General features: G+C 42.2%; 1 long non-coding RNA gene across 1 annotated transcript; it reads left to right on the forward strand.

Annotated features, from left to right (window-relative positions):
* Positions 1-1,414: 1,414 nt before the first annotated feature.
* Positions 1,415-12,121, forward strand: LOC110740538. The gene is made up of 3 exons (XR_002515234.1): positions 1,415-1,663; positions 5,032-5,125; positions 7,797-12,121. It is a non-coding gene; the product is annotated as an uncharacterized LOC110740538 (long non-coding RNA).
* The last annotated feature ends 7,028 nt before the right edge of the window (positions 12,122-19,149 follow it).

Below are 19,149 nucleotides of genomic sequence, written 5' to 3' on the forward strand. Positions count from 1 at the left end.
CCTTCGTCTCTTTTGATCTTTGTTGGTTTAATGTCTGTTTTGTCAGAGACTAGCATTGCAACCCCTGATTTCTTTTGCTTTCCATTTGCTTGGTAAACTTTTCTCCATCCATTTATTTTGAGTCTATGTGTGTCTTTGCACAGGAAATGGGTCTCCTGAATACATCATACCAAAGGTTCTTGACTCTTTATCTAATTTGCCAGTCTGTATCTTTTAATTGGGGCATTTAGCCCATTTTCATTTAAGGTTAGTATTGTTATGTGTAAATTTGATCCTGTCATCATGATGCTATGTAGTTATTTTGCACACTAGTTGATGCAGTTTCTTCATAGTGTCATTGGTCTTTATATTTTGGTGTGTTTCTGCAGCAGCTGGTACTGGCTTTTCCTTTCCATATTTAGTGCTTCCTTTAGGAGCTCTTGCAAGGCAGGCTTGGTGGCGATGAAATCCCTCAACATTTGCTTCTCTGGAAAGGATTTTATTTCTTCTTCGCTTATGAAGCTTAGTTTGGCTGGATATGAAATTCTGTGTTGAAAATTCTTTTCTTTAAGAATGTTGAATATTGGCCCCTACTCTCTTCTGGCTTGTAGGGTTTCTACAGAGAGGTCTGCTATTATTCTAATGGTCTTCCCTTTGTCGGTGATCTGGCCTTTCTCTCCAGCTGCCCTTAACATTTTTTCCTTCATTTTGACCTTGGAGAATCTGATGATTATGTATCTCGGGGTTGATCTTCTCATGAAGTATCTTAGTGGTGTTCTCTGTATTTCCTGAATTTGAATGTTGGCCTGTCTTGCTAGGTTGGAGAAGTTCTTCTGGATAATATCCTGAAGTGTGTTTTCCAGCTTGTTTCCATTCTCCCCGTCTCCTTTAGGTACTCCAATCAATTGTAGATTCAGTATTTTTATATAGTTTCATATTTCTTGAAGGCTTCATTTGTTCCTTTTCATTTTTTTCCTCCATTCTTGTCTGCATGCCTTATTTCAGCAAGATGGTCTTCAAACTCTGATATCCTTTTTTCTGCTAGGTCAATTCGGCTATTGGTACTTGTATATGCTTCACAAAGTTAACATGCTATGTTCTTCAGCTCCATCAGATCATTTATGTTCCTCTCTAAACTGGTTATTCTAGTTAGCAGCTCCTCTAACCTTTCATCAAGGTTCTTAGCTTCTTTGCATTGGATTAGAGCATGCTCCTTTAGCTCAGCAGAGTTTGCTATTAATCATCTTCCGAAGCCTACTTCTGTCAATTCATCCATCTCATCCTCTGTCCAGTTCTGTACCTTCCCTTGAGAGACATTGCGATCATTTGGAGGAGAAGAGGAGCTCTGGCCTTTTGAGTTTTCAGCATTTTTTTCATTGATGCTTTCTCATTTTCATGAGTTTGTCTAGTTTTGATCTTTGAAACTGCTGACCCTTGGATGGGGTTTTGTGGGGACTTTTGTTGTTGATGATGCTTTTGTTGCTTTCTGTTTGTTTTTCTTTCAATGGTCAAGTCCCTTTTCTGAAGGGCTGGTGCTATTTGCTGGGGGTTTACTTCAGGCCCTATTCGTTTGGTTCGCTCCTGTGCCTGGAGATGTCACTCAAGGAGGCTACAGAACTACAAAGGTGGATGCCTGCTCTTTCCTCTGGGATCTCTGACCTCCAGGGGCACCAACCTGATGCCGGTAAGTATAGGGTGTCTGACAACCCCTACTGGGTGGCACGGGGAACAGGACTCATTTAACAAAGCACTTTGACTGTCCCTTGGTGGAGAGGGTGTGCTTTGCTAGGGGAAACCCACTCATCTGGGCTGCCCAGATTCTTCAGAACTAGCAGGAGGAAAGACTGAGTCTTCTGGTCTGCAGAGACTGCAACCACCCGTCCCACTAGGGCTTCAGGCCCAGGGAGATCAGAGTTCTGTCCCTGAGCCTCTGGCTGCAGTTGTTGGAGTTCCTGCAGGGAGGCCCTGCCCAGTGAGAAGGGATGGGTCAGGGTCAGGCCTGGAGAGGCACTCTGGCTGTAGTCTGCCACAGCTGGTGTGCTGGGTTATAGGGGACACCTCTTAGGACCAAGCCGTTTCCAGCCTCCCTGGCTCCAGCAGAGGAAAAGTACAGCCTGGAGCTGTAGAGATGGATGACGCCCTTCCTTTGCCTAGGGAGCTTAGTGTGTCAGGCAGCTCTCCGTCCCAGTGCTGGCTGCCACCCTTCCCCCAAGGAGCTCAAATGGCTTAGACAGCAGGCAGCTGCAGCTGTGGTGCTGGTTGTCCCTTCCCGCAGAAACTCAGCAGGCTTAAGCAGATTCTAGCTGAAAGGGTGTTAAGAATCTGCATGGCTCCAGGGTTGGGACTCCAGGCCCCAGTGGCATGGGTTCATGAGTGGCATCTTCTGATACATGGGTTGCATAGTTCCGTGGAAAAACCACGGTTTCCCTGGCTGGGTAGCATGCTCACTCACCACCTCCCTTGGCTGGGGGTGGGGATTCCCCTGCCCTGTGTGGCTCTCAGGTGGGCAGCTGCACCACATTGCTCTTCCTTCCTCTCCGCAGGTAATGCCAGTAGTCTAGTCTGCTCTGATGAGAGAAGCTGGTTACCTCAGTTGCTGGTGCAAGATTCACATGCTATTAAGGTTTTTTTCAATGGGAGCCTTTGATCGCCACTGCTTCTAGTCGGCCATTTTGGCCCCGCCCCCAACTAAGAGCTTTTTAACATTAAACTCTCTATCATATATTTTCAAATAGGCAATTAAAAGAAGAAAAATAATTTTTCAAAAGGAAAACAGTTGTCGCAGACCTTTAGTTAAGACGCACATTTGAATGACCAGGGAAATTCTAAAAGACATTTATTGTGGCTTTAATATTTGATACAAGGACAGAATTCTTTTTAAAAACCCCTTATATTCTATAATTGTGGCACCTTTGTAGACTAGAAAAATAACTATAAAATCTCCAGGCGCAGAAAAAAGAATAAATTCTAGTGTTTTCAAATATCCCATGCAAGACATGATACAATGTTTGAAGAAGAAAAATGATCTCCCAGCATTAGGGAAGTAGAAAGGTGGTGGGTGGAACCAGCCACAGTCATGACTCAGGTGGCCTTGACTGCCTCTTAGAATTTCGGGATATTTGTGCTCTGTGCCTAATGACCACAGTGTCTTAGGCTGCATACCTTTTACCTGTTTTTTCACTGTGTGTCAGCTAATTATTGAGTAAGAAACAAGATAAATCTCTGTAAATTGTATCTGTTAGAGCCTGACTCTAGGAAAGAAGCACCCCCTTCACAATCCCCTTCACAATCACAGTTCCTGAGCATAGCACTTATATCTGCATGAGGGCTTTCTGTAGCCCTGAGAGTCCAAGTGTGGGGCTCCCTGGGAATGCTGGAGAGCTAATGCTCCCTAGGAACAGCTTCTAACCAGTAACTGGCAGGAGTCAGTAGGTTAATACCCCAGATCCTTTGTCACTTGGTTGGACAGCTCTCAGGCATGTTCTATATTGTCTCCCAGAGGTCACCAGCAGAACTGATTCCTGGTTGCCCACAGCAATAATCTACTGAATACAAACTCTTCCCTGGCCTCCTTCTCTTTCCTGTCTCATTCCTCCCCTCTCTTACCAGTGCTGCCTGGGATCACCTGCTAAATAAGCTACTTGAATTCCCTTTTATGTAGGTAAGTATTGTTTTTGGAGATCAACCCAAGATAAGACTTGCAGGCTCCAGAACTCCTGATAACATAGGCACCTACATGGACCAAATACACAGCCCTTTCATATGATGCAGGTACCACCAGGTTAAATTTGGATTAAAGTGATGTATTAGTCCATTCTCACACACTATAAAGATACTACCCAAGACTGGGTAATTTATAAAGGAAAGAGGTTTAGTTGACTCAATTTACATGGCTGGGGAGGCCTCAGGAAACCCACAATCATGGTGCAAGGGGGAACAAGGACCTTCCTCACATGGCAGCAGGAGAGAGAGAAAAACGAAGGAGGAATTTCCAAACACTTATTAAACCATCAGATCTCATGAGAACTCACTCACTATCATGAGAACAGCATGGGAGAATCTGTCCCCCATGCCCAATCCAATCACCTCCCTTCCTTGACACATGAGGAGTACAGGTCTCTTCCTAGACACGTGGGAATTACAATTCAAGATGAAATTTGGGTGGGGACACAGAGCCAAATCATATCAAGTGAAAATCCACATTTAGCCTCTATTAACTGGAGTGAGCCTATTATCCCAGCACTTTGGGAGGCCAGGGCTGAAGGATCACCTAAGTCTAGGAGTTTGAGGCCAACCTGGCCAACATAGTGAGACTGTATCTACAAAAAATAATGAAGAAGAAGAAGAAAAGAGAAGAAGAAGAAGAAGAAGAAGAAGAAGAAGAAGAAGAAGAAGAAGAAGAAGAAGAAGAAGAAGAAGAAGAAGGAGGAGGAGGAGGAGGAGGAGGAGGAGGAGGAGGAGGAGGAGGAGGAGAAGAATTATTAGCTGGGTGTGGTGGTGTGGACCTGTAGTCCCACCTGCTTTGGAGGATCACTTGAGCCTAGGAGTTCAAGGCTGTAATGAGCTACATTTGTGCCACTGTACTCCAGGCTGGGCGAGAGAGCAAGACCCTCTCTCTATTAAAAAGAAAATAACAAAAGACTAGTTTGGTTCTGTTCCTACCTAATCACTGTTTTCTTGTTGAGCTTTCTTACCTTCATCTGAATGAACATGTGCTTTACTGATGTCTTTCAATTAAATTGTTTTTTTCTATAACTTTGAATTTAGGGTGACTACTGTTCATAGAGAATTTTTTTAGATATAAACTGCACAGGAATTTATGGTGAGTAAAGTAAAATATAGCCTGAACCCCCATGCCCTGGGCCTTTCATATGTGCATATTCACATAGCAAGTAGCAAGAGTAAGCACAGAGCAATCAAACACCATAGCAAGCACAAAACCAATGGCTGACTTAGAAAGAACCCTTGGATTTTTATGCTCTGGGTTTCACTCAATTCACAGTGATGTTTTTTAGCCCTTAGTGATATAACCAAATTAACACATGCTTACAGTGTCCATTAGAAACCACTGGTGGGACCAAGGCAAGAGAGAAGGAAGGAAGAAAGAAAGGAAGGAAGGAAGAAAGGAAGGAAGGAAATCAGGAAGGTAGGAAGGCAGGGAGGGAGGGAAGGAGGGAGGGAAGGAGGGAGGGAAGGAGGAAGGGAGGGAGGGAAGGAGGGAGGGAGGGACGGAAGGAGGGAGGGAGGGAGGGAAAGGGAAGGGAAAGAGGAAAAATCCAAAGAATGCAAAGAAAAGCAAGTCTTGGGAAGTAAATAAGTTGCATGTATTCACTTACAGAATCCTTGCTACATCTGTATAAAATTATTATTATTATCATCCTATTTTATAGATGAGGAAACCAAGGCACAAAAAAGTTTTTTTAAATGGTCCAAGCTGTAAGACCTAATAAGAAGCAAAGCCTGGATTTGGACCAAAGCAGCCTGACTACAAAGCTACATTGTGCACACCCTGAAGGTGGAAAAGAGCAGTTTCCAAGTCTATGTTAAGCTAAGCCCAGAAATCTTAGTTACTTAGTCACCCCTTTATGTGGGTCAAGGTCGGGTAAAATTTTCTTTCTACTTTCATGAAGAAAGTTTGGAAAGGAAATTAAGGGTGCCAGTGTCAGAAAACTAGGGGTAAACTGTTATTTTGGTTATCATGGAGAGTTAAGAAATTCTAAATTACGTGAAGTCACCAAGTCCTGAAAATATTCAAGCAGTCCTAGGAAGGATACTCAGTGCGATGGAGAGCTAAGGACTCCTCCTAACAGCCATGGAGAGGCCATGATGGAAGCAGATTCTCCAGCCCCTGTTAAACCTTCCAATGATTACACCCCCAGGTGACAGTTTGACTGTAACCTCCTGAGACCATGAGCCAGAACTGTGCATTTAAGCCACTCCCAAATTTCTGATTCACGGAGACTGTGAGGCAATAAATATTTATTGTTTTAAGCCACTAACAGTGTGGTAATCTCCTGTGCAGCATTAGTTAACTAATATAGATTTTGGTGCTGAGAGTGGAGTTTGAACCTGTGTTAATTTACTATTGTTGGCATAGCAAAGTACCGCAGAGTAGGTGGTTTAAAGAAAGATTTATTTTCTCACAATTCTGGAGACTAGGAACCTGAGATCAAGGTGTCAGCAGATCGGTTTCCTCTGAAGCCTCCCTCCTTGGCTTGCAGATGGCCGCCCACCCCCTGTGCCTTCCCAAGATCTGCCTTCTGTGTGTCTGTATCATAATCTCCTCTTGTTGTAAGGTCACCAGTCATATTGGATTAGTGTTGTCAAATGCCAGGGGTTTGGCCTAGGTCCGGTTGCTCACCACAACGAAAGTCGATCACTGAGAAAATAAGCGTTGCCAAGGAAGAAAGGCTTTATTGCAGGTGACATCAGCCAGGAGGTGGGGGACAAGTCTCAAATCTGTTTCTCCAACCAATTAAAGTTAAGGGTTTATAGAGGAGTCGGTCAACAGACAGCAGGTGCTCAGACAAGTGACCTGGCGTCTTATTGTCTGGACGCAGTGATCTAGGAAGTTTCAGCTTTTTGATATTATCTGGGATGAAAATTGGATTGGTTTCTCTAGGGCCCACCCTAATTACTTCATCTTAACTTAGTGATCTTTTTAAAGACTGATTCTCCAAGTACAATCCTATTCTGAAGTACACAGAGTCAGGATTTCAACATGTGAATTTTGGAGGAACAAAATCTAACCCCTAACAGAACCCATTCCATCTCTGCCACTTACTAAATGTCAGGTTTTAAGAAGTTTTGTGATTTTCTCTATAAAATGTAAATGATAGTACCCAACTCGGAGGACTGTTTTGAACATTTATATTTAAGTCACTCAATACTGCATCTAGCACATAATAGGTGAGCTATAAGTATTTGCTGACACTGACACTCAATGAAACAGCACTCTGTCAACCCATTTTAAAGCATCTGATTGTCAAGCCCACTGCAAACCTTGTTAAACCAATCTCTTCCTTTTAAACCAGACTAGTGAAATTTTACTGTGCATTTTTCCATGTGTTTAATTGCACAGAGGAAGCATTAATGAAAATAAACCTTAGAGGTAGAAAATAATTAGAAAATTTTTGCCAAGAAGAAAATGTTGTTGCTTTAATTTAAACTTTAATTTAGCTCTCTGGAAAGGGCTTTTGCTTTCTCTTATTTGAATTTTATTTTAATAATTCACAGGCAGTGCTGTTGACATGCTCTCATGACCAACGTCAAATTTAATTTATTTTCACCAGCCCAAAGCGCAGATGCCTGCTATTATCATGGCTGCTGCTGTGCTCAACTGGTTCTTGCAATAGATGAACATAGAAATAAATTGTCTGCGGAGGGTTTTCTGTGCCATGTTTTATACCCTACTGTGACTCAAGAGACGATAACTTTTATAAAAATTTTGTACAATTTATATAGTTAATTAAAATAGAACTGAGCTGGGCACAGGGGCTTGCACCTGTAATCCCAGCACTATGGGAGGTGGAGGCAGGAGAATCACTTGAGCCCTGGAGTTCAAGACCAGCCTGGGCAACATAGTGAGATCCATCTGTACAAAAAATTTAAAAATATTAACTGGGTGTGGTGGCATACACCTGTAGTCCCAGCTATTTGGGAGCTGAAGTGGGAATATTGCTTGAGCCCAGGAGTTTGAGGCTGCAGTGACCCATGATTGTGCCACAGCACTCCAGCCTGGGTGACAGAGTGAGACTTGATCTCAAAATAAAAATAAAAATAAAAAAAAACTAGATGCTTATCTCTCTCACTTCTAGGTTCCTGACTTCTTAGGTGTGACCACAATTGAAGTGACCTGACCTGAGTGTCCATCTCTTCCACAAGGAATCCATATGAAAGAAGTAACTGCTCTCAGGAACAACATTTATAAGGAAGACTGACACACACACACACACATAAAAAGCTTGCTAATTATTTTTTAAAGGATTACAACACAAGTCTTGTGGTATTTTTTTCTTACACATTCTGTACCATATAAAATGAAGGGAGAGAAAGTGCCCAGTGTGGAGTTCTGTGGTTTCTCCTGCATCCCACTAGGCTACCTGGAAGCATCACAGAGAGCATAATTTTGAGCTAGCAGAAATGGGAAGAACTAGGCCAATTTAGTGTTGTGGAGAGGAAATAATGTAAAGAGCTCCCATCTTCCTTCACTTGAGAGCGTGGGGCTGGGTTGTGGGACAATGTGAGGGAAGACGGAAGGGTAGTAAAAGCTTGGAACAGCTGCTTTGCAAAATGGAATGATAGGGAGCATTGAGGACAAGAGAAATGATTGCTGAGCAGCGTGGTGGCCCTGGTGAGGTTGGAGGCTTATTTTTAGAAGGCTGCCAAGCAGTTGAGGATGGGAGATTTTCCTCGACAACTTGGTGTAGAATTGGGCCCACATTAAAGGAGACAGGGCAGAAGCAGAGAGCACAATGAGGGAGCAAGAATGGCCAGAGTTGAAGATCCTGGTTGCAGAGCCTTGACCTTCCCTCCTGTGTGGCACTTGGTGAAGTCAGGGATGGTTTTAGTAGAGAACATGTGCTAACTTTTCTCATCCCCCAGGTGTGAGAACCGTTATGCCATGAACATCAGCATCACACATTGGCTGAGCCAAGCCTTCCTGACTGGGCATCAGTGGTTTTCTAAGCTAGTATTATTGCTACTTTGCCTCATGCATACAAATCTAAGTTCAAAACCTATCTTTCTTGTTCAGTGACTCCATTTTTAGCTACTTGATCCACATACTTGAGAGCTTGAGGAATGGAGAATCTTGAGGTCAAAGAAGGCTAAAGCGATCATGTGGAGCAGGCATCCTCCACTTCCTCTTTTCTCCACCAATCACAATAACATGCTAAGATAAAGAAAGAAAGAAACTAGAAAGTGATCTAATACAACCTTGAGTGAGGTACTCTTTGAGCCTCAGTTTTCTTTCCTACAGAATACAAACTTTAGTTAATAGCAATCGCCTATTCCTAGAGAGGGTGATTATTCAATGGCATATCAAGCGCTTGGCACTATTGCAGAACACTTAGTTGGTGCTCAATAAATGGTTGCTATGTATTAGGTAACGACCAGACAATGTGCGCTATATACCATTTTGTGCAATTTATGTTGTCTTTGCCTGTGTTCTGCAAAAGCAGATTCTGAGACAACAGCTTATCAATATAGCTGAAAACTCCTGTATTAGGGAGTACAATTCCAGGGAAGCAGAAGTGAGGGAAAAGAGTAGGGCAGAAAAGACAACAGAGCAAGTATGAGTTAGGGCACTGTAGAGATAGCCACTGCTTCATAATAAAACAAACTAACTGTACTATTTCATGGATCCTGCTTCTGAAAGGCCTTAAGGGCTACTGAGTCTCAAGACAGTCTGTTGGCAGGGTGGCAAAGGAAGAGGAGGAGAATTTATCCACTAGCTTTCATCTCCCACTGATCAAAAGTCTACCCCATCAGGCATTAACTTTTCTGCACCTTGCCATGCACCCCTGTGAGTGTCAGGCAGGTCTTGATGTATCTTAAGCCTCAGTGGCAAGATGGAAGACAGCCCTGAATTGAAGACAAGAGGATCAAGCTGTGGGCTTGAGACAAGGCACTGCCAGGCAGCTCCTGCACAATGTCTGCTGTGGCCCTGCAGTGATGAGAATCTACCTAAAGTTGGTCTCCAGAGTGAAAGCCAGGAAGCAAGAGTCCTGGAGACGGGTGAGCCTGGGATGATCTGAAGAGAAGCTAAAAGTTCCCTTCACACCTGGGCTTTGAGAACCTCTTTTGAATATATTGAATTATATATTTCCACTTAAATATCTGGGAAATGAAGATATAGCTCCAACCTTCGGGAGTTCCTAACATTCAAGCTTTCTTTTACTTAGCAGGTGACCTAAAGTGTATCAAAAAGCTATTGGTAAAAAAAATCAAGATTTAAGTACTAGAGGGATATTTAACGAATCAAATATTTTGTAAGAAAAAATCTTTGTACTATGAATAATTGCCCTTTAACCATTCTATTGTGATATGTTGGATTTTCTACTGAGAAAATGCTCTTGCACAATATCTTTCTTTTTTAGACTACTTTGATTCAGTTGGCTATTAGATTCTGTTGCATTGGGAATTCTTAGCATTTTCTGCTGAAATCTGAAGCCTATTTGTTACACAATATGTCTGACTCACACATCCAGCCTCAAACTACTTGAGAGAAGAGGAAGTTCCTTATATGGTTGTACTCCTCCACGGCATCCCTAGAGGATAACAAACTCTCAATATTTGTTGAGTAGGAAACAGCCTAAATGCCAGGCATTAGATGAATGTTAAATAAATGATGGGGCAACCATACAATGGAATTTCACATAGCACAGTTCTAAAAAAATAAGAAGTTTTTTCTAATACAGTTATAAGAAGAAGGAAGACAGTTATTTTAGGTAAAATAAACACATTGCAGAAAAATATGTATAAAAATCCTATTTTGATTGCATGTTTATACATACATGTAGGTGGATATGCATATTTAGAAATCTAGAAGGTAAGATTACACAATAAACTGACAAAGGCTATTATCTCCAGGGATGAGATTGGTAGGAGGGGAAAGAATTTTCTCCTTTCACTTGTACTGTTTGTGTTTTTTACAACAAATATTTGTTACTTGTGTAATCTAAAAATGAACAAGTAAAAGAAATAATGCCTTGAATTAATCATGTGTATTTGATGATACAGTAGAAAAACAGGCAACTGGATACAAATAAATACTTAGTTTTGACACTGAATTAGTTCAGGTACCATCTCTCATTTCATTCTGCATGGAAAAATTGCTACTTCCATTTTTTTTTAAATCCCTATGAGAGCCATTGGAACCTCTGCATTCTCAACTTCCCCCAAAATAACAGTGTTCTTGGCTGACTTGCTTGGCTATATATCATTGTATTTACAGCATCATCCTTTCTTTCGCAGAGAGTTCTGTTTACAATTCTAATGAAGAGATAAAAACCTTGTAACCAATATAGGTCACTCAGTTATGCATAACTGGGCTGGTTGTCTTTGCTTTTTTTAATTCTCAGATTTTCACTTCCTAAATCTGCTCTAAATGGTAATATTTTTGTGCACTGCAAACATGTAATAATATAGTATTCAGATGCTCTTGCATAAATGGTCTCTACATCCTAATCAATCCCACATAGCAAAGTATGATAAATACATATTTAAAGTCCTTAGAAGTGGATAAGGTATTTCAGGCTGTGTTCATTTCTCGAATCTTTTTGTGACTTCTCTCATGATGCTTAGAGAATTACCCAAAAAGGAGAGAACCCAGCTTTTCCCAGGAAGGGCACAGAAATGGGATAAAACATAGCTGTTTCCTGGATTTGCATTACCAACCTTGTCACTCGGACCCTCCGACGTTTCCTAAGCACCACCAAAGAACCATCTTTGGATCTCAGCTCACCATTCTTCATTCCCCCTTATTTATCACTCCTTTTCACCTCACAATCTTCATTCCCAAACCACCAATTACATATAAAGAGTAAATGTGTTAGAATGTCAGAACATTTATCTTAGGTATCAGAGAATCCTTTGGAAAAATTTAGGAAATTCATGACATCAAGGAAGGCTACATGGGTCCTGTAGAAAGAAGAGAAGGATTAAAGACAGCCCTCTGCTAGCAAAATGCCAAAGAGCCTAAGATCTGATTTAGGAGGAACATTTTGGTATACTAAACACGACTGAACAACACACAGCCCATAAAAAATCCCAAGCAATAAAAGCCGACAACAATTTGAAGGAACCAATATTTATTACCATAGAACCACTATGTCCTCAGACTTTTGACACTCACAACTTTGCTTTTCTAAAGGAAACAATAATGCAAAGAGTGTGGTCATAACCAATGAGCAGACTTACCCTTTAGTTAGAGAAGACCTATAAACCTACATGGAAAAAATTTGTTATTTTTTGCCATCTTCTGAATGAGATTTAACATTTATTTTGATAATTAATTTAGGCAACAAATGGCAATTATCTTATTAGAATCCATGACTTTGGAGCCAGTACAGATATTTTTATGTCACATCACAGTTGTTGCAGGGGTCTTGAAACACTGTTCACATTTACCACTATTCAAAATTATGGTAGTTGATTGATTTGCCACTAGACCTCATTAATTAATATGTAAATAAGAAATCAACATATTACAATGCCATAAATTTTATATTTTGATACTTGTATTTTAGTATAATTGGCTTCCTTTGCAATTCTGCATGTTTTACTTTTACTGTAAAAATACGATTCTGAAAAGGGATCGACAGACTTCAATGGACTTCAGAGGCATGAGAGAACCAGTTAAGACCAGAAAAACCAGCCAACTAAGTTTGACCAAAATTGTTCACCCATGCCACAGTAATCTTAATACTGTTGTTTTGAGCCATTAACTTTGGGGGTGTTTGATTAAATCACAAAAAATAACTGATACATGTCGCTACTACTATTTATTTAATATTTTTTCTCTAAATCAACTTTTTCCTTTAAATAAATCATTGCTTAAACAGTCTTTATTGCACCACAGCAAATAGAAAAACATTTTTATTTGACTCAGATAGAAGCAAACTAAAAACAAATACGAGGAAAACATTAAGCATTGCTACTAAATTTTGGCTAGATAGATAAATGTTGTCTGGGAAGGCTCTTTATTAAATAAAAAAAGAGATGACTAAGTGCTGGAGAGTGACAAAGATACATTGCCTCCCAAGGGAGATCTTCACCTTGATAAAGAAGGACCAAGAAAGAAGTGTGTGATTCAACCTTATTTCATCTCCTGCTCCTTTTCCTCTTATAAGCAGGAATCTCAGTGGGTGGTCTTGGCCCACATTTTGGAAAGCATTGATGTCATCAGACTTGCAGAAAAATGGTATCTTTATGTAGATGTATTAATTCATCCTCACACTGCTATAAAGAACTGCCTGAGTCTGGGTAATTTATAAAGAAAAGAGGTTTAATTGACGTACAGTTTCTCATGGCTGGGGAGGCCTCAGAAAACTTACAATCATGGTGGGAGGAGAAGCTGGCATGTCTTACGTGGCAACAGGCAAGAAAGAGCGTGTGAAGGAGGAACTGTCAAACACATAGAAAACCATCAGATCTCCTGAGAACTCACTCACTATGATGAGAACAGCACGGGGGAAACCGCTCCCATGATCCAATTACCTCCTACCAGGTCCTTCCCTCAACACGTGGGGATTACAGGGATTACAATTCAAGATGAGATTTTGGTGGGGACACAGAGCCAGACCATATCAGTAGGTGAGCGCTTTATATCATAATATGAAAATGAAATGGCATACATCTAAGAATGCTTGGGCCTCACTGTAGACATTCACCCAGACTATGACTGTGAGGGCTCTGGAATACTGCAAACTGACAAGTTTGATAACATGGATAGGAACACTGAGGCCCAATGAGATTAGACATTGACCAGGGCCATTCAGGGAATCAGAGGCAAAGTCTCAGGTGTAAAAAAATAATTTTGAATAATTTCACTCCTGTCACCAGAGGACAGAGAACATAGCTTTCAAAATTATATAGACATTCAGATCTCATGTGTTAAATTAGGGAGCTGGTATAAAAGTCCCAGAATCCACCCCACCCCAAGTTCTACCTTTCTATGAACCCATGAGTTTCAATGCTGTAGCACAAATAACCCAAATAATTCACTAAGGAATAATAAAGGAAGAGGGTAAGGAATTAAAGAACATTGATTTACACATGGAGAAAATTATTTGGTTTTCACTCTCTTCCATCCCTCTGCTTTGGTCAAGGTGAAGTGTTTTGCATTAAGCCCAGCACATATAACAATAAATGCCATCTATAGTTAATATTGAAAATCATAATATTAAATAGCAGAGCAGGTTAAGAACTTGGACTCAGAATGTGAATTTTGTCCCCCTGCCCATCCTAAATTTCTTAGCCTGACAACTGAATTTACTTCTCTTTGCCTCAATTTTTTCAACTGTAAAATGTGCATTAAAAAGTATTTGCATCAAAGGAACATTAAAGGAGATAATACATGAAAGTATTTAGAATGCTGTCTAGTACCTAGTAAATATACTGCACAGCAATAACAAGATTGCATAAGTAATCAACAAACTTTAACCCACGATGATAATAATAATGATAATTAAATAAATCAATGTATCAACAGCAAACCATTGTTTAGAAAGAGACTTTGAGTAAACTTCTCCCTCTAAAACAAATTCTCACTATTCTTTTATCTGTCAAACGTGGAACCATGACATTGTCTTTTGGATTCATATTATGATTAATTCCAGAAACATATGTCCAGAGAATACATGGTTTTTGCTACTGCTCATCATTTTTACTTTGTGACAACATTTTAATCCATGATGATGGATATGATCCACCAGTGCAGATAAAATGTATATGAGAATTTTGAGAGTGTGAAAATATTTAAGATTTTCCTCACCCTCATCACACTTCTCTCCTTGTTACTCAGCTCCTTTTCCCTTCTATATCCCTATGATAATCTGCAATGTATCTACGTTCTAGCTCCAAGAGCAACCCTGGCATTTGAATAATATTCATGCATGCCATGCTATTTTGGTAAAATTCATTTTCCAAAAACAGCATTATAAGAAAGTGAGGCCAAAAAGAACTCACTGTTCTCTCTCACACTGGCACACTGAGGTGTCTGCTTAACCTGCCTGTGGGCTCAGGTATTTCAAACCATGGTACATTTTTTTCTCTTTTGCTTTAAATGGCATCACAACGTTAGCCTGTTGCCAAGTCGGATTTAAATTAAACTAAGGTATGCAAAAAGATGATACTGTTTCTCTAGGTCCTAGTGTGACATTAGGTAGGTTAATGGGTTGCTATGGTGATCATTTTTAGCAACAAAAATGAATAATGGTAAAGAGAACATGTTTTAGAGTCAGATTTTTTAAAGTTCAAAATCACATTATGTCACTTGTTATATGTTTGGCTGACTGAGCAATTTACTTGGCCTTTCCTGGTACATGTTCTCATGGGTAAAATGATCCAAATAATACCTATCTTGGGAAATTATTATCCTAATTAGTTCTCAGAATAACTCTGTAGTGTAGGTATCACTAGGACCATTTTATAGACAAGTCATATACTTTGCCCAAAGTCACAAGGCTAGTTAATGGCACAGCTGAGAGACCCAAATCATGATTTCTGGGGGCTAACTAGGTTCAGCTAGGTGGTTTTCACATAAGGGTACTCATGCAGCTGCAGTCAGATGTTAATCGAGCTAAAGTCATCTCAAAGGCTTCCTTACACACATGCCTGATTTTGATGCTGGCTCTTGGCTGGGACTTCAGTCTGGCACTATCAGCCAAAGTAGCCACATGTGATCTCATCATGTGGCCTGGGCCTCCTCATAGCATAGTGGCAAGTTTCCAAACCTCACAAGCAAAGCAGCATCACTTTCTGTTCATTGAAAGGAAGTCACTAAAGCTGGTCTATATTCAAACACCTTGTATTTAAGATGACAGTAGATTAATAGCTTCAAAGTGCTGATGGAAAATATGTGAATCCTAGAATTATATATGTAGCTAAACTGATATCAAATCATAGTTTTCTTTTTTAAACAGATCCAATTTAGGATGTTTAAAATTGCTCATGTAATTTTTTCAGTAAAACATCAATATCTCTTAGTTTATTGGTTTTTTTTGTTGTTGTTGTTAGCAGGTTTTGTGACTTAGCATGAAATATGTTTTATCAACACAGGAAGGTAGGAAAAAAAGAACAACAAAGAGAATAGAGGTATAAAATAATAAAGATAAAAGCAGAAAGCAGTAAGATACAAAACATAACAAAAATGCAACATAGTTAAGATAACTAAATATGTATATTTTGAAGACTACTCAAACACTATGAACCTTTGGCAAGTATGAGCCCAGAAATGGCACAAGGGGCAACTAGAGGACAACTCTGAAAGGCAGGAGGGCAAAGGAGTCTGATTAGGAGCTCCAGAACTGGGGGAAGAACACTGACGCAAGACATCTTAGGACCATCCCCACAACAGCAGAAGGCAACCCAACAGAAGGAGATTGAGGTGGTCTCATTCCTCCCCCAGGACACCTTGGAGCACTGTTGACAACACCAGGTGAGCCTGAGAGCATGTGCGAGGGTGATTGACAGGGAGCCTTGCTAAAGGTGAGTGGGTAAATGAAGTGCTGCCTTTCCCCACTGAACCTGAGACTTATTTCCCCTACTGGGAGACATCAAGATGGCTGGGCAGCCCAGGAAAGAGAGACACCACTGTAACAAGCACTTGACCCAGGATACCTATTTGTCCTCATGGGCCTGACACTCTCTTTCCCCACCTAGAGACACTGGGCAGCCAGTCGCCACCAGTGAGAAGATTCAAAACCAACACCCAGCTCAGGAAGCACGCATCATCATCAATGTCAGCAGATACTTTATTGCCCCATTTACAGCATAGGTGACCTGGCCTAGGGAATCTCCTTCACCCCATCAAGTGGCACTACTAGGGATTACTAGTGTCACCTTTTGGGAAGCCCCCAAATTACCAAACCACACAGACCAAAATAACACCATATAGTGTCTGAAAATTAAATTGTCATTGAAACCAACAGCCCATAAAGGTAAACCAGGACCTGCACACCAAACCTAAACAGAGTGTCTGCACGCATTCAGACTGCTTGCTGTGGTTTGGATATGGTTTGTTTGGCCTTGCCAGGTCTCCTCTTGAAATCTGGTCCCCAATGTTGGAAGTAGGGCCTGGTGGCAGGTGTTTGGTTCCTGAAGACAGATCCTTTAGGAATGACTTGGTGCCAGTCTTATGGTAATCAGTGAGTTCTTTCTCTATTAACTCTGAGGGAACTGATTGTGATTGTTAAAAGAGCCTGACACCTCCTCCCCCTTCTGGTGCTTCCTTCCTCTTGACAAAAAGAAGAAAAAAAAAAGTCAAGATAGATTTCTTAAAATGGGTTTGAACAGCCCATAGGAAAACAATAAAAAACAAAGAAAGGAATGAAAAAGAGGTGAAACAAATGGAAAACACATAATAAAATTGTTATGGGATCTTTGGGGTGTCGATTTTCTAGCCAGAAACCTCTGTGGCCAGCAGCGCCTTTGCCCAAGTTCTTGTCCTGCATCCAGGAAGAATAAGGTACACAGACAAGTGAAGGGTAAACACGACAAGCATGAGCTTCACTAAGTGTTACGACAGCTCGGAGGACCCGCAGTGGGTAGTGGGTAGCTCTTCTCCATAGCCAGGTTGTCCCATGGAGTGTTCAGCTCTCAGCAGACAGGAGGCCCTGGAGAGGATTGCTTCTCTCTGCAACTGGTAGTTCCCATGTCTCTGCAGGTCTCTGAAGCTCTCAGCAGAGAGGGTAACTCCTTTCTGTAGCTGGTTGTCCAGAGGTCTCTTCATCCTCTCCATCCTCTACCCTGCTGTGCCTGAGCCTGGGGCTTTTATGAACCCCAGAAGGGAGAAAGTGTGTGCTGATTGGTACATGGGCAGCCATGGGGATGGCTGGAAGAGGCACCACAGTCCCCACTCCCATCTGCAGGCCTGGGAGCCCAGCCCTCAGCCTTCAGGCCTGATGGTGAGGCCTTACTGGGACCCACCCCCTTCTGCCCAGGAGCCTGTCTGTCTCCCACAGCCATCCATGGTGCCCAGGCTGCTGGCACCAAAGGGCATGTGCAGGACAGCACCCAACCACCCTTGGCTTCCCCTCCTGCACTTCTAGGCACCCAAAGTCCAGAGGGGGCTGAGGTGGCAGGGGGTTGGCATGTCAATACCGCCCCAAGCCTGAGCATGCCTGGCCAAGCTGTGACAGCACCCGAGCTTGGCCTTAACCCTGCTCAGAGATCAGAGCAGGTGCCAGGAGCCAGGAGAAGTCAGGCAGTGGGAGCAGGCACCTCCATGTCTGCAGTGGTGTGGGGTGCCTTCTCAGGCCCCCCAAGCATGCAGAAATGCCTGGGTCTGCAGCCCTGGTCTGGGCAGCTGCAGCCGTACCCCAGGAAGCAGGGCTCCTGTCTGCTCCATGGAGCTGGAGGCCCGAATCCATAGCCATGACTTGGGTGGCAGCAGTGCCTCCCAGGAGGGTGGGGACCCTGCCTCCTCCCAACTCCCAAGAGTAGAGGGGTGCTGGGTTGCAACCATAGCTTGGGTAGTTGCAGTTATACCTGGGGAGCTCTCGCCCCACCAACTGGGAAGGGGCAGGGCTCCCGCTTTTCCCTGGCTCTCACTACTTCCGTGGAGCACTGCACCCCTGGCCATGCCCCCTCACAGCCTGGGGTGGGGGTCCAAGTCCTCACTGGGCCTCGGCCAGCATCTGGGGACAGGGGCGATGTTGCCACGAGCTCCTCTTGTGGCCCTGAAGCTCAGGGGTGCCTCCTAGGATGGCAGGAGTCGGTGGGAGCAGACAAAATGGCAGACTTAAGTCCTAATATTTCAATAACCACACAAAGGTTCTCTACCTAGTAGTGGATCTGGTTTGATGAGGCAGACACTCACACAAGTCAGGCAAAGTGGATTGGATTTATTAGTCACAGATAGGCAGCAAGGGTCAACTGGAGCCTAGGATCCACTACAAGCAGGTCCTCCATGGCCCAGGAAAGCTGCCCAGGGCAGATGGAGTCTTGTCTGCATTTGCTCCACATCGCACTGCAGCTGAGGGACCCAAACCTGCTGTGCCCTGGGTTTACATTCCTTGGGTGACACTTGGTGTCCTGAGCTCAAGCCTTGCAGGACACCTTGTTCTAGGAGTTAGGACACAGTCTGGGTTGTTCCAGATACGATCTCCTTATCTCAAGATAACTCATTCTTAATATAGTCTACCTGAGGATTGCAAGCAAAAGTGGAAGAGCTGGGTCAGCCAACATCATCCAGGGACCTGTCCTCCTGCAATTGCCTTAAACATAAATTGTCTAAATAAACTGATTAAAAGGCAGAGATAGGCAAAACAGATAAACAAAATGACCAACTTTATGCTGTTGATAAGGAACTGACTTCAAAATCAACAGCATAGATAAGTTAAAAGTAAAGGATGAAAAAAGGTGTGTATGCAAACATCAATCAACAAAAATGAGGTCAGCCTCCATGTATTACCATAGCTATTTTTTTAGAACATAAGATTGATA

The sequence above is a fragment of the Papio anubis genome, chromosome 16 (genome assembly GCF_008728515.1).
Source record: "Papio anubis isolate 15944 chromosome 16, Panubis1.0, whole genome shotgun sequence".
NCBI classification, from domain to species: Eukaryota; Metazoa; Chordata; class Mammalia; order Primates; family Cercopithecidae; genus Papio; species Papio anubis.